The sequence below is a fragment of the Triticum dicoccoides genome, chromosome 2B (assembly GCF_002162155.2).
Source record: "Triticum dicoccoides isolate Atlit2015 ecotype Zavitan chromosome 2B, WEW_v2.0, whole genome shotgun sequence".
Lineage (NCBI taxonomy): Eukaryota > Viridiplantae > Streptophyta > Magnoliopsida > Poales > Poaceae > Triticum > Triticum dicoccoides.
The window spans coordinates 731,889,417-731,904,730 of NC_041383.1; the positions used below are offsets into that span (position 1 = coordinate 731,889,417).

General features: G+C 42.0%; 1 long non-coding RNA gene across 6 annotated transcripts; it reads left to right on the top strand.

The window, feature by feature from the left end:
* The first annotated feature begins 7,859 nt into the window (after positions 1–7,859).
* LOC119365940 lies at positions 7,860–14,418 on the top strand. Of its 6 annotated transcripts, none has more exons than XR_005175832.1 (13): positions 7,860–8,421; positions 8,729–8,911; positions 9,777–9,844; positions 9,932–10,471; positions 10,931–11,057; positions 11,212–11,309; positions 11,601–11,699; positions 11,911–12,091; positions 12,449–12,677; positions 12,809–12,870; positions 13,096–13,229; positions 13,957–14,070; positions 14,163–14,418. It is a non-coding gene; the product is annotated as an uncharacterized LOC119365940 (long non-coding RNA). The 6 variants fall into 6 exon arrangements; XR_005175833.1 differs by having other exon boundaries at positions 10,931–11,000; XR_005175830.1 differs by having other exon boundaries at positions 7,863–8,421; positions 9,932–9,972; positions 10,408–10,471; positions 10,931–11,309.
* The last annotated feature ends 896 nt before the right edge of the window (positions 14,419–15,314 follow it).

Sequence of the window (15,314 nt, forward strand, 5' to 3'; positions counted from 1 at the left end):
TGATACATGTGTGAATACATAGACAAAACACCGTGTCCCTAGTATGCCTCTACTAGACTAGCTCGTTGATCAAAGATGGTTAAGTTTCCTAGCCATGGACATGTGTTGTCATTTGATGAACCGGATCACATCATTGTTGGGGAATGCGGTAATTTCAAAAAAAAAAATCCTACGATCACGCAAGATCTATGTATGTGATGCATAGTAACGAGAGGGGAGAGTGTGTCCATGTACCCTCGTAGACCGAAAGCGGAAGCGTTTAGTTAATGCGGTTGATGTAGTCGAACGTCTTCGCGATCCAACCGATCCAAGTACCGAACGTATGGCACCTCCGCGTTCAGCACACGTTCAGCTCGATGACGTACCTCATACTCTTGATCCAGTTGAGGCCGAGGGAGAGTTTCATCAGCACGACGGCATGGCGACGGTGATGATGAAGTTACTAGCGCGGGGCTTCGCCTAAGCACTACGACGAGATGACCGAGGTGTGTAACTGTGGACGGGGGCACCACACACGGCTAAAAGATCAACTTGTGTGTTCTAGGGTGCCCCCCTGTCACCGTATATAAAAGAGCAAGGGGGAGGTCGGCCGGCCCTCCTAGGGCGCGCCCCACAAGGGGAGTCCTTCTACGACTACTAGTCCTAGTAGGATTACACCAAGAGGGAGAGAGGGGGAAGGAAGGAGACGGAGAGGGAGAAGGAAAGGGGGGTGCCGCCCCCCATCCCTAGTCCAATTTGGAACCAAGGGGAGGGGGCGCGCGGCCTGCCCTGGCCGCCCCTCTCTCTCCACTAAGGCCCACGTGGCCCATTAGTTCCCCCGGGGGGTTCTGGTAACCCTCCGGCACTCTGGTTTTATCCGAAACTTCTCCGGAACACTTCTGGTGTCCGAATATAGTCGTCCAATGTATCAATCTTTATGTCTCGACCATTTTGAGACTCCTCGTCATGTCCGTGATCTCATCCGAGACTCCGAACAAACTTCGGTCATCAAAACACATAACTCATAATACAAATCGTCATCAAACGTTAAGCGTACGGACCCTACGGGTTCGAGAACTATGTAGACATGACCGAGACACATCTCCGGTCAATAAACAATAGCGGAACCTGGATGCTAATATTGCCTCCTACATATTCTATGAAGATCTTTATCGGTCAAACCGCATAACAACGTACGTTGTTCCCTTTGTCATCGGTATCTTACTTGCCCGAGATTCGATCGTCGATATCATCATACCTAGTTCAATCTCGTTACCGACAAGTCTCTTTACTCGTTCCATAATACTTTATACCGCAACTAACTCATTAGTCACAATGCTTGCAAGGCTTATAGTGATGAATATTACCGAGAGGGCCCAGAGATACTTCTCCGAAACACAGAGTGACAAATCCTAATCTCGACCTATGCCAACCCAACAATCACCTTCGGAGACACCTATAGAGCATCTTTATAATCATCCATTTATGTTGTGACGTTTTATAGCACACAAAGTGTTCCTCCAGTATTCGGGAGTTGCATAATCTCATAGTCTGGGGAACTTGTATAAGTCATGAAGAAAGCAGTAGAAATGAAACTGTAACGATCGTAATGCTAAGCTAATGGATGGGTCATGTCCATCACATCATTCTCCTAATGATGTGATCCCGTTCATCAAATGACAACACATCTCTATGGTTAGGAAACATAACCATCGTTGATTAACGAGCTAGTCAATTAGACGCATACTAGGGACAATTTGTTTTGTCTATGTATTCACACATGTACTAAGTTTCCGGTTAATACAATTCTAGCATGAATAATAAACATTCATCATGAAATTAGGAAATAAATAATAACTTTTATTTTGCCTCTAGGGCATATTTCCTTCAGTCTCCCACTTGCACTAGAGTCAATAATCTAGATTACATAGTAATGATTCTATCACCCATGGAGCTTTGGTGCTGATCATGTTTTGCTCGTGGAAGAGGCTTAGTCAATGGGTCTGCAACATTCAGATCTGTATGTATCTTGCAAATCTCAATGTCCCCCTCTAACACTTGATGATGGATGGAATTGAAGCATCTCTTGATGTGCTTGGTTCTCTTGTGAAATCTGGATTCCTTTGCCAAGGCAATTGCACCAATATTGACACAAAAGATTTTCATTGGACCCGATGCACTAGGTATGACACCTAGATCGGATATGAACTCCTTCATCCAGACTCCTTCATTTGCCGCTTCCGAAGTAGTAATGTACTCCGCTTCACACATAGATCCCGCCATGACGATCTGCTTGGAACTGCACCAACTGACAGCTCCTCCATTCAATAAAAATACGTATCCGGTTTGCAACTTAGAGTCATGCGGATCAGTGTCAAACCTTGCATCAACGTAACCCTTTACGATGAGCTCTTTTTCACCTCCATAAACGAGAAACATATCCTTAGTACTTTTCAGGTATTTTAGTATGTTCTTGACCGATGTCCAGTGCTCCACTACGGGATTACTTTGGTACCTCCTTGCTATGCTTATAGCAAGGCACACATCAGGTCTGGTACACAGCATTGCATACATGATAGAACCTATGGCTGAAGCATAGGGAATGACTTTCATTTTCTCTCAATCTTATACAGTGGTCGGGCATTGAGTCTGACTCAATTTCACACCTTGTAACACAGGCAAGAACCCTTTCTTTGACTGATCCATTTTGAACTTCTTCAAAACTTTATCAAGGTATGTGCTTTGTGAAAGTCCAATTAAGTGTATTGATCTATATCTATAGATCTTGATGCCCAATATGTAAGCAGCTTCACCGAGGTCTTTCATGGAAAAACTCTTATTCAGGTATCCCTTTATGCTATCCAGAAATTCTATATCATTTCCAATCAACAATATGTCATCCACATATAATATTAGAAATGCTATAGAGCTCCATCTCACTTTCTTGTAAATACAGGCTTCTCCAAAAGTCTATGTAAAACCATATGCTTTGATTACACTATCAAAGCGTTTATTCCAACTCTGAGAGGCTTGTACCAGTCCATAAATGGATCGCTGGAGCTTGCACACTTTGTTAGCACCCTTTGGATCGACAAAACCTTCTGGTTGCATCATATACAACTCTTCTTCTAGAAATCCATTCAGGAATGCAGTTTTGACATCCATCTGCCAAATTTCATAATCATAAAATGCGGCAATTGCTAACATGATTCGGACATACTTAAGCATCGCTGCGGGTGAGAAAGTCTCATCATAGTCAACTCCTTGAAGTTGTCGAAAACCTTTTGCAACAAGTCGAGCTTTGTAGACAATAACATTACCGTCTCTGTCGGTCTTCTTCTTGAAAGATCCATTTATTTTCTATGGTTTGCCGATCATCGGGCAAGTCCACCAAAGTCCACACTTTGTTCTCATACATGGATTCCATCTCAGATTTCATGGCCTCAAGCCATTTCGCGGAATCTGGGCTCATCATCGCTTCCTCATAGTTCGTAGGTTCACCATGGTCTAGTAACATGACTTCCAGAATAGGATTACCGTACCACTCTGGTGTGAATCTCACTTTGGAAGACCAATGAAGTTCAGTAGTAACTTGATCTGAAGTTTCATGATCGTCATCATTAACTTCCTAGCTAATTGGTGTAGGAATCACTGGAACTGATTTCTGTGATGAACAACTTTGCAATAAGGGAGAAGGTACAATTACCTCATCAAGTTCTACTTTCCTCCCACTCACTTCTTTCGAGAGAAACTCCTTCTCTAGAAAGGATGCATTCTTAGCAATAAAGATTTTGCCTTCGGATCTGTGATAGAAGGTGTACCCAACAGTTTCCTTTGGGTATCCTATGAAGACGCACTTCTCCGACTTGGGTTCGAGCTTATCAGGTTGAAGCTTTTTCACATAAGCATCGCGGCCCCAAACTTTAAGAAACGACAACTTTGGTTTCTTGCCAAACCACAGTTCATAAGGCATTGTCTCTACGGATTTTGATGGTGCCCTATTTAAAGTGAATGCAGCCGTCTCTAAAGCATAACCCCAAAATGATAGCGGTAAATCAGTAAGAGACATCAAAGATCGCACCATATCCAATAAAGTACGATTATTAGTTCGGACACACCATTTCATTGTGGTGTTCCAGGTGGCGTTAGTTGTAAAACTATCCCATGTTGTTTCAAATGAAGACCAAACTCGTAACTCGAATATTCACCTCCACGATCAGATCGTAGAACCTTTTTTCTTGTTACGATGATTTTCCACTTCACTCTGAAATTCTTTGAACTTTTCAAATGTTTCAAACTTATGCTTCATTAAGTAGATATAACCATATCTGCTCAAATCATCTGTGAAGGTAAGAAAATAACGATACCCGCCACGAGCCTCAACACTCATTGGACCGCATACATCTGTATGTATTACTTCCAATAAGTCAGTAGCTCGTTCCATTGTTCCGGAGAACGGAGTTTTAGTCATCTTGCCCATAAGGCACGGTTCGCAAGCACCAACTGATTCATAATCAAGTGATTCCAAAAGTCCATCAGCATGGAGTTTCTTCATGTGCTTTATACCGATATGACCCAAACGGTAGTGCCGCAAATAAGTTGCACTATCATTATCAACTTTGCATCTTTTGGCTTCAAAATTATGAATATGTGTAACATCACTATCGAGATTCAACCAAAATAGACCACTAAGCAAGGGTGCATGACCATATTACTCATATAAATAGAACAACCATTATTCTCTAATTTAAATGAATAACCGTCTCGCATCAAACAAGATCCAGATATAATGTTAATGCTTAACACTGGCACCAAATAACAATTATTCAGGCCTAAAACTAATCCTGAAGGTATATGTAGAGGTAGCGTGTCGACGGCGATCACATCGACCTTGGAACGATTTCCCACGCGCATCGTCACCTCGTCCTTAACCAATCTTCGTTTAATTTGTAGCCCCTATTTCGAGTTGCAAATATGAGCAGCAAAACCAGTATCAAATACTCAGGCGCTACTATGAGCATTAGTAAGATACACATCAATAACATGTATATCAAATATACCTTTCACTTTGCCATCCTTCTTATCCGCCAAATACTTGGGGCAATTCCGCTTCCAATGACCAGTCCCTTTGTAGTAGAAGCACTCAGTTTCAGGTTTAGGTCCAGACTTGGGTTTCTTCTCTTGAGCAGCAACTTTCTTGCCGTTCTTCTTGAAGTTCCCCTTCTTCCCTTTGCCCTTTTTCTTGAAACTAGTGGTCTTGTTGACCATCAACACTTGATGCTCCTTCTTGATTTCTACCTCCGCAACCTTTAGCATTACGAAGAGCTCGGGAATAGTCTTGTTCATCCCTTGCATATTATAGTTCATCATGAAGCCTTTATAGCTTGGTGGCAGTGATTGAAGAACTCTGTCAATGACACTATCATCAGGAAGATTAACTCCCAGCTGATTCAAGTGGTTATGGTACCCAAACATTCTGAGTATGTGTTCACCGACAGAACCATTCTCCTCCATTTTGCAGCTGTAGAACTTGTTGGAGACTTCATATCTCTCAACTCGGGCTTTTTCTTGAAATATTAACTTCAACTATTGGAACATCTCATATGCTCCATGACGTTCAAGACATCTTTGAAGTCCTGATTCTAAGCCGTAAAGTATGGCACACTAAACTATCGAGTAGTCATCAACTTTGCTCTGCCAAATGTTCTTAACGTCATCAGTAGAATCTACAGCAGGACTGGCACCCAGCGGTGCTTCCAGGATGTAATTCTTCTGTGCAGCAATGAGGATAATCCTCAAGTTACGGACCCAGTCCGTGTAGTTGCTGCCATCATCTTTCAACTTAGCTTTCTCTAGGAACGCATTAAAATTCAAAGGAACAATAACACGGGCCATTGATCTACAATCATGTAGACATGCAAAAATACTATCAGGACTAAGTTCATGATAAATTAAAGTTTAATTAATCATATCACTTAAGAACTCCCACTTAAACAGACATCCCTCTAGTCATCTAAATGATCACGTGATCCAAATCAACTAAACCATGTCCGATCAGCACGTGCGATGGAGTAGTTTTCAATGGTGAACATCACTATGTTGATCATATCTACTATATGATTCACGTTCGACCTTTCGGTCTCAGTGTTCCGAGGCCATATCTGCATATGCTAGGCTCGTCAAGTTTAACCCGAGTATTCTGCGTGTGCAAAATTGGCTTGCACCCATTGTATGTGAACGTAGAGCTTATCACGCCCGATCATCACGTGGTGTCTCGGCACGACGAGCTGTAGAAATGGTGCATACTCAGGGAGAAGACTTGTACCTTGAAATTTAGTAAGGGACCATCGTATAATGCTACCGTCGTACTAAGCAAAATAAGATGCATAAAGGATAAACAACACATGCAATCAAAATATGTGACATGATATGGCCATCATCATTTTGTGCTCATGATCTCCATCACCGAAGCATCGTCATGATCCCCATCGTCACTGGCACGACACCTTGATCTCCATCGTAGCATCATTGTCGTCTCGCCAACTATCGTTACTATGACTATCACCATGGCTTAGTGATAAAGTAAAACAATTACATGGCGATTGCATTGCATACAGTAAAGCGACAACCATATGGCTCCTACCAGTTGCCGATAACTTTGTTACAAAATATGATCATCTCATACAACAATTTATATCACATCATGCCTTGACCATATCACATCACAACAAGCCCTGCAAAAACAAGTTAGACGTCCTCTACTTTGTTGTTGCAAGTTTTTTGTGGCTGCTACGGGCTTCTAGCAAGAACCGTTCTTACCTACGCATCAAAACCACAACGACTTTTCGTCTAGTGTGTTGTTTTAACCTTCAACAAGGACCAGCCATAGTCAAACTCGATTCAACTAAAGTTGGAGAAACAGACACACGCCAGCCACCTTTGTGCAAAAGTATGTCGGTAGAACCAGTCTCATGAATGTGGTCATGTAATGTCGGTCTGGGCCGCTTCATCCAACAATACCGCAGAATCAAAGTAAGGCGTAAGCAGTATGACTATTATCGCGCACAACCTTTTGTGTTCTACTCGTCCATATAACATCTACGCATAGACCTGGCTCTGATGCCACTATTGGGGAACACGGTAATTTCAAAAAAAATCCTAAAATCACGCAAGACCTATCTATGTGATGCATAGCTACGAGAGGGGAGAGTGTGTCCACGTACCCTCGAAGACCGAAAGCGGAAGCGTTTAGTTAACGCGGTTGATGTAGTCGAACGTCTTCGCGATCTAACCGATCCAAGTACCAAACTTACGGCACCTCCGCGTTCAGCACACGTTCAGCTCGATGACGTCCCTCGTACTCTTGATCCAGTTGAGGCCGAGGGAGAGTTTCATCAGCACAACGGCGTGGCGACGGTGATGATGAAGTTACCGGCGCAGGGCTTCGCCTAAGCACTACGACAATATGATCGAGGTGTGTAACTGTGGAGGGAGGCACCGCACACGGTTAAAAGATCAACTTGTGTGTTCTAGGGTGCCCCCTGCCCCCATATATAAAGGAGAAATGGGGAGGCCGGCTGAACCTCCTAGCGCACGCCCCACAAGGGGAGTACTACTAGGACTACTAGTCTCTATTCCTAATGTCTCAGTTGGTAGGTCGCGTTCCGGGTTTTATTTTCGTCCCACCTACCATGGTCTTTTTTGGTACCTGCTCCCACCTCACGCTCAGCCGCGATGAACCAAGAAAAACCCTCCAGCCAAGTCCCACACCCGCCACCACGCGCCTAACCTCCCGTCGTACCCATCTGTCACAAACGAAAATAAACCAGCAAAAAACAAACCGGCGAAAATTAACCAGCGAAAAAAAATCGCAAACCAATCCCGCACGTACGACCGAGGTCTCTTGCCCTCGAGCGACAAACAGTCGCCCGACTCTGTGCCCTCGTTCGCCGCCGCCGCCCTTCGTCCATTCACCGCCGCCGCTCCATCACTTCGCCGCCGGCCGATGGATTCGCCGGGTCGTCGCTCCTCAGGGCCAGCCCCTCCCGCCGCGCTGGATCACGTGGCGGCCTAGGGAACCCTAACCAGCCCCCGATCTTCGCATCTCTCCCTGAATCCCTCCTCCTCCACGAGCCGCGCGGTGTGCTTCCCTCCTCCCACACGATGCTCCTCTCCCTCCCCAAATCGACATGGATCTCGCGCTGCTGGATCCCCTCCTCTCCCTCCCTGACTTGCCGTGAATCTTGTGCTGCGAGAGCTGCTCTATCCCTTCCCTGGCCGCCATAGATCTCGCCAGCCACCATCGGAGGAAGCCCCACATACCCAAGTTTGATGGGCTTGCCAGCGATGTTGAGGTCCTTGCCATGGCTCCGAGCCTGGAGAGTAGCGCTGTCCCAGATTGAGGTGGACTCCGGTTACAAGGAAGAGCTCCGGAGGGAGATGGTACGCACATTATCATTTCCTTCATGTATTTCTACCCTGCAAATCGGTTTTGTATTGCTCTGTATGTCATATTTGTGGCAAAGAGAATTAGGCACTTGCGGATTGCATCCACTTGTATTTTCTGATGAGATATGAGATCTGGTTACAATGCGTGTTTCAGTAAAACTGTGGCAACGGTGGCTATTTTCTTCGCGTGTAGAAGCTTGATGTGATTGTGCATGACTGGCTTGCAAATTGCGTTTCGTTTTGCCATTCGTATTTTTTTGGTTTCTCAAGAGATGGAGAACTTTTGTTGCATGTGCTGCAGACGCTGTTCAAGACGCTGGCCATCACTTTCTCGAGGATGATGATCTTCACTGGGATCACGTCTTTGTACTGTAGCATCCTCCAGTTAGGAAGGCCGGCCGGCCAGCCTCGTGCGGGGCTGGGTCATCATCTCCTTCTTCACCTGGTTAATGGGTGTCGTCATGTTGGGGATTTCTCCTTGCCTGTAAGCACACACCTTCCCAGAACTTGCCAGATTCAAGAATCAACCCTATCTGTGATTGAAATTTGGTGCTTTGTTTATCCGTTGCTTATAACATTCAGTTTGGTTTGGTCCGTCTCAGTCAAAATGATGCCATTGATATACATAATTCTTGCAATTTAGTTCTGGCTCTCGAGTGGCAATATATGTGGGACAATTACTGAATCTTGAATGTAATGTTTTCCTGTATTTGTGCTGCATGAATGTGTCATATTAAGTGGAAAAGACTATGGTTTCTGATCATGGCTGGTGTGCTATATTTTAATTTTTATTTATTTTTTGTTTGACAACAGACAACTGGTTCCCTCTATTTCTAGGCAACTCATCTTTCTGCCCGGTCTTGGGTCAGCGTTGCTTGCTTGCTTTTCTCCCATAGCCCCATAGATGAGTGTCGACGCCGTCTTCGCCTTGGCTATCAGATGCGTCGACGTTGTTGTTGCCTGTGCCGCAGACCAGTCAGTGGACGCTGATGCTTTGGCGAATCTGATGCGGCAGTGGTACCAAGTCTGCTCCAAGTCACGGGTGCAGTAACTACCCGGGTTTTTTCAATCTTCCTCCTCGTGCTTGTGCGTTGGATGCACCTTTTGCCTAGCCGGTGACTTGAAATTTATTTGGGGATGGAAGTAGAAAACTGATGCAGATAGTTTCATAGTTTTGGTGTACTTAGTGTCAAATCTGGTTTGACTGCTTCAAATTTTAAAAGAGGCAACCACAGAGTTCTTCTTCTGTTTTTTTTATAATATGTGTCTGATTGACCTGCTTGGTTGTGGCTTGTACAACTTTCTATTCTCCATTAACCCTTTGATTTATGTATGTTGATCTTTCCCAGTTGTCTGAACCTCTAACTACTGAAGCTGAAAATGAAGTTCACGATTGTTTGTATGGTAACGGTTCAGGGTATGTTTCATGACATGCTTGCATCTTGTTTGAAGCTTCCTATGTGCCTTACTAACACAACTGAACATTGCTCCTTTTCACTTACAGTAGCAAAAGTCCTGGTGCTACATGAAACGTCTAACACTCAGGTTAGCAGAAAAAAAACAGTGTTTGAGACCACATGGCAGGTTAAATGACGAGCTAAATATTCATCTTACATGTACTAAACCATCCTTATTGATTGCAAACATGTAAACTTTGCACTGATGTTTTTATACGTAATGGGGAAAGTGGGATCCCTTGTCTTCAGGTCATTAATTTGTACCTTGAATTGTTAAAGGAGATGGGAATAAAAAACCCAAAAGGTTCTCTAAATGCAGCTTCTTCAATACATTTATATTGACAGTTGATAGATGGATCCAGTAGGCCTTGGTAGTGCTAAGCGTGTTTGATTCCACTATTGCTAAGCGTGTTTGAAACCACTATTGCTTGAGTTGTTCTTCCGGTCTCTCATTGGTACGTGGGGCGTACCCCACGTAACATTATGTTTCTCTGATAAATTTGATAAATTTGCTGATGTGAAGGTCGGACAATTCCGAGAATCAGACCTGCCAATATGACAAGTTAAATGTAAGAAATGAGAATAAGGTGAATACGCTGACAACTTTTTCACGCCTTTCTTTGATAGTCCTGTGGTATTTTTTTCTCATTCACTCCTTGTGAAAATGAAATATGTTATTTGAACTAAAATTCATATCCGCATCTACCATTATACTTATCATCGTGTAACATTATGGGGACAAATGCAAAAGTTGTTTCTGTTTTTCATCCATCTCTACGTTTTCTAAATAATATTTTTTTTCTTAGCATAAACAACAGAGAAGACCTCTGCACTGAACAAAAAATGTATTGAGTTGAAACCTATATCTGCCAAATACAAATAATTGTCTTCAAATCATGTACGGTGCTTGGATTTTATTTACCGAGAAGATCGTCATTGTTGTGTATACACTTCATCATTTTTTTTCATTGATGTTGGCTGCAAATGTTTGACATGAATTAAGATTTCTAATATGTATTCCGGTGATGTTTTTTTAACATTTTCAGGAAGTAGTTTTCTTCGATGAGGAAGATACAAAACCGCTGAATCCGTTGATGTCAAGGTGGCTAATAAACGGTAAATTGGTAACACGATAAGTGATAATAATTTTGCCTACTAACACGAGAGCAAAAGGTACTATTCATGATATTTGTGTGCTTGTGTTTAATTAGATCAATTCTTTGGCCACCGAGAAGATGCTATCCAGGGTGTTTGATCCATCTCCCGTCAGACTTATTTTTGTTGATCTTGTGCTTGACACCAATTATTTCTTCTTCTCAAAAAAAAGGAGGAAGAGGAGACCCCTGGTGGCGCGGACATCCAACGACTCGGACATCGTCCTCCCGTGACGTCCTCCTCCAAGCCCGAATCCAGTGCCTCCTCAAGGTACGTTAGCATGCAGCAGCAGCGTGAGCCTCTCACTGTATTTTTTCCCTTTAGATCTTGCAGAACCAAACGTGACTCTGCACAAAATTTGCACATCCATTCGCTGACATTGAAATACGGCGCTTCTGATCTATTTCGTGATCCACATGAATGCATAGCTTTGTCACATTATCTCAGTCATATATGTCACTCCGGCCCATACTAGCCTCAAATATCATTCAGATTAACTTGCTTCAGAAATGGAGATAATTATAGATTTATTCCTGATTCTATCATATTAACTTGCTTCAGAAATGGAGAAGCGCCATGGTTGGCTGTTGCTTGAGGAAATGAGGAGATGCATATGTCAGCAATGTTGCTGGAGCAAGGAACACTTCCATATTCTATAAGGTCTTTCAATTTATGTGTCGAGTGTTTTCTTCTTCTATAAAGTTGGTTGTTCATGGATGAGACAAACCGAGGAAAAAGTAGGCGTATGATGACTATTTTTAGTTTGTTAGATCAGTTGTAGAAATCAAGTGCCTTTTATGTTCACGTCATCATTTGGTTTTACATAGTTCAGGATTATATTTATCATAATTCAACCTCTGTTACATGGCAGGCCGATGCCAAGGAAGGTGAGGGTCCTGTGGCTGGCTGCTGCTAGGAATAGCAGGCAGTAGGGAAGTTTCTTTCTGATTTGAAGTGTGCAGATTAGGACAGGTCGCTTTTTGTGAGCAACCATCTGAATGCTAAAATGTCATAAATGGCTGTGAACAGATCGGATATGATTCATACATCAGGTAAATAGCATGTACCTCTTTTGATTTCACATGTACAAAGAGCACTTGCCATATGATGTTTGTCCCATCGGCAATGGTATGGATACTATGGAATTCAGAAATAATGTGCTTGAGAATTTTTCAGACTAATGGTAGTGCAGATTTCAATTAGAAGAGTTCTAAAATATATTGACCAAATTGTTTCTTCAGAACTTGGTTTAGCCCAAGGCTCTCAAGAAAATGGGTTGTGTGTTTTAAGTAATTCTTATTTCAGGAACATATAGTGGAAGCTGCCAGTCTTATCTCTCTTTGAGTCCTCCTAAAGGAATTCTTTGGATAATTTCTTCTTACACTAAATTTTGACATGTTGACACTCAGGTGAAATAGTTGTGACCTCATGTTGCAGTATCTACCAAAGAATATATGTGAAATCCAAGGAATCATTTCTGACTTCTGAGCGATTTGTGGTACGGCTCAAGATATGTGGTTTTGGATTAGGGTAGGACTCAAGATATGTGACTTCCAAGGGAACTGTAAACTCAAGATATGTGGTCTTGGACTAGCAAGATTTGCATCCAGTGACACCCCTACAACAGTTTTCTGGATGGTATGTTTAGATTTTAATAGATTTGATCCACGGTAATTCAATTTTATTAATTATTTTTAATGAAATAGATAGCATAACGGACGCACTTCTTGCAACTTAAATCTCATTGTCTTCTCGAACATGACTTGCAGGACCATGTCACCACCTGATGGTACAGAGCTCATGAACTCTGTAATGTTCTATCATTACCAAGGTAGTTAATAAATTGCTCGCCTCGTGGTTGTGTTTTTTTTCGGCATTCTTTGCATTTGCACTACTTCCTCATTTTCATAGGTTTGTACAACTAAGAAAGATGTTAGATTTTAGCCATATGTTCCATTTTCTTTGCCGTGACTCTGAAATAATGAGCTTTCAACATCCTAGAGTATCTTGACATATCCTCTCTAGCCTCTTTCTCTCAGTTATTTTGTCTATGCAGGAGTATTCACAACTTATGCCCTTGTCTCACGAATTTTCTGATATGCACTGTTGTTAAGAATTTCCGGAGGCTAACTTAGAGGAAGATAGAGGAAAGAGCAGGGCAGTTGAGGGGAAGTACATTTCTCACTGGAGGTAACTTACATTATTACATTTCTCCGGAATGTAATCGATTATATATATAGGCTCTCAATTATTTTCTGCTGCCAATGACATACATAGTTTGTGTTAAAATGATTAGGAGTACCAAAAGGCATTAGTCAGTTAATGTGAAGTGTTTCTGTATTTAGAAATCTTGAAATTGGCTCTTTTCATTACCATTTTCATGATCCTAATGTCTATGTGAAGTATTTTTGAATTTAAAAAACTTGAAATTGGCTCTTTTGGTGAAACGGCAAGAAGCACTTTAGTGAGAAATTAAAGACGAGAAGAACATAATGTACACGTGTGGGTTGCCCCAAACGTCCCCGTAGGGGGCAAACTGGTCGCAAGCATGAAAGAAGAGGCACATCGGCCAACAAACACCCCTTTCTCCGAATGTACAACCCATAAACTCGGGCATGAATTCATAGGTGTGTATCATCGTAGATCTTCTAAAACACTTGGTGCACGCTGCATTACAAAGACCTTCTTGCCACAATTGGCTTGTGCTTGTAGATGGATGCCAATTATGGAGTGTGGAGATGAATCAAATGGAGAAATAATTTCTACTCCCTCTGTCCCATAATATAAGATGTTATTACAACCAATATATGAGTATATTGGTTGTAGTAACATCTTATATTATAGAATGGAGGGAGTATGTGCATATCCAGTATAAATTTGATATGATTTGTACTAACAATCTGATGTGATTTTGTAGACACTTTTTTCAGATTACTAGACATATAGGAGGAATTATGAAACTAAAATGGGATGTTACTGTTGGCATTTGATGACAAAGTGAGGCCAATATAGAAAAAAAACTAAGCTTTTGGTGAGTACCTTGTGATTTTGTTATGTATTTTTCTGGCTTTAGTTTGCAAATGCAGCATGAAATACTTATGTGATTGCTCTTTCCTTTTGCAGGGACTAACCACGGAATATTAGTACTATATGCTGATATTGACAAGCCGCACTATCTTCTCCGGTGGCATGGGCAACGTGTATTATGTCGAAGTGTGTGCGATTATTGATTTTATGTCTTTATTTTTACTAATATATATTTATACAAGGACGACAATCAACAAAATGTGTATTTCTCATTCAACCAGTGTCCTCGCATGTAAAGACAAGTAATGCTTCGAGTACATGAGAAAGAAAACAGTACTTAAGAATTTTCCTATGGGTGGTCGTTTGATTTGCAGGATTTGTACTCTTAGGATTTTTGTGTTGAAAATTTTCAGCTTTTTGTTTTGAAATTTTTCAGCTCTCGCCGCAATGCACAACCGCATTAATTTTCTTCTCATGATAGGTACCACTCCATGTTTTATTTTTAGATTCAGGACCATGCATGCTTCTCACATCAATTCAGACAAAAAACAAGTGTGGTTCCTCGCACTAAGATGACCCAGCAGCTCTCTAAAGGGGTTCCTCACAGACGATGCCTCCTCGAGTTCCACTTATTTGCTGCTCCCAACTCTGGTATAGTATGAAAATCCTATGAATAAATCTGAATTTTACTCTGATGCTTTTGCAGACCAGTCCTGGAGGATGTTGCTCGATGCATCTGTTTAGTCAAATGATTTGTCGATACTTCTCTGAATAGGTGACAATTATATATACTGATGGATCTAATTAATGCATAGTGTTTAAACATATAACCATTCATAATGTTCAAATGATTAAGTAAGGCAAGAGCTTCTGACTAACCAAGTAGATATATTCTACAAAGAAAATGTTGATTCTATTTCTGTCATCATATTAACATTTAGCATAAATGTTGATTCTACAAAAAAAATGTACCACGAATCAGGCATGTGCACGCAAGGGAGGGAAGAGGAGAGAAACATTGACATTTTTCATGCTTTGGACCAACATTTTATTCATAGATTTTTTTTGTGCCAATGCATGAGTGTGGTGCCATCATGGTAGATCCCGGATGAAAGGTGGGTCCAGTATAGAACTAGGAGGTACTAGCACTAAGATGGGAAGGTGGTTGCGGCCCTTGTCCCTTATTATGGATCAAATACGGCGGCGGCGATCACTGGCTCACTTGGAACATGACTTAGTGGATTTTGT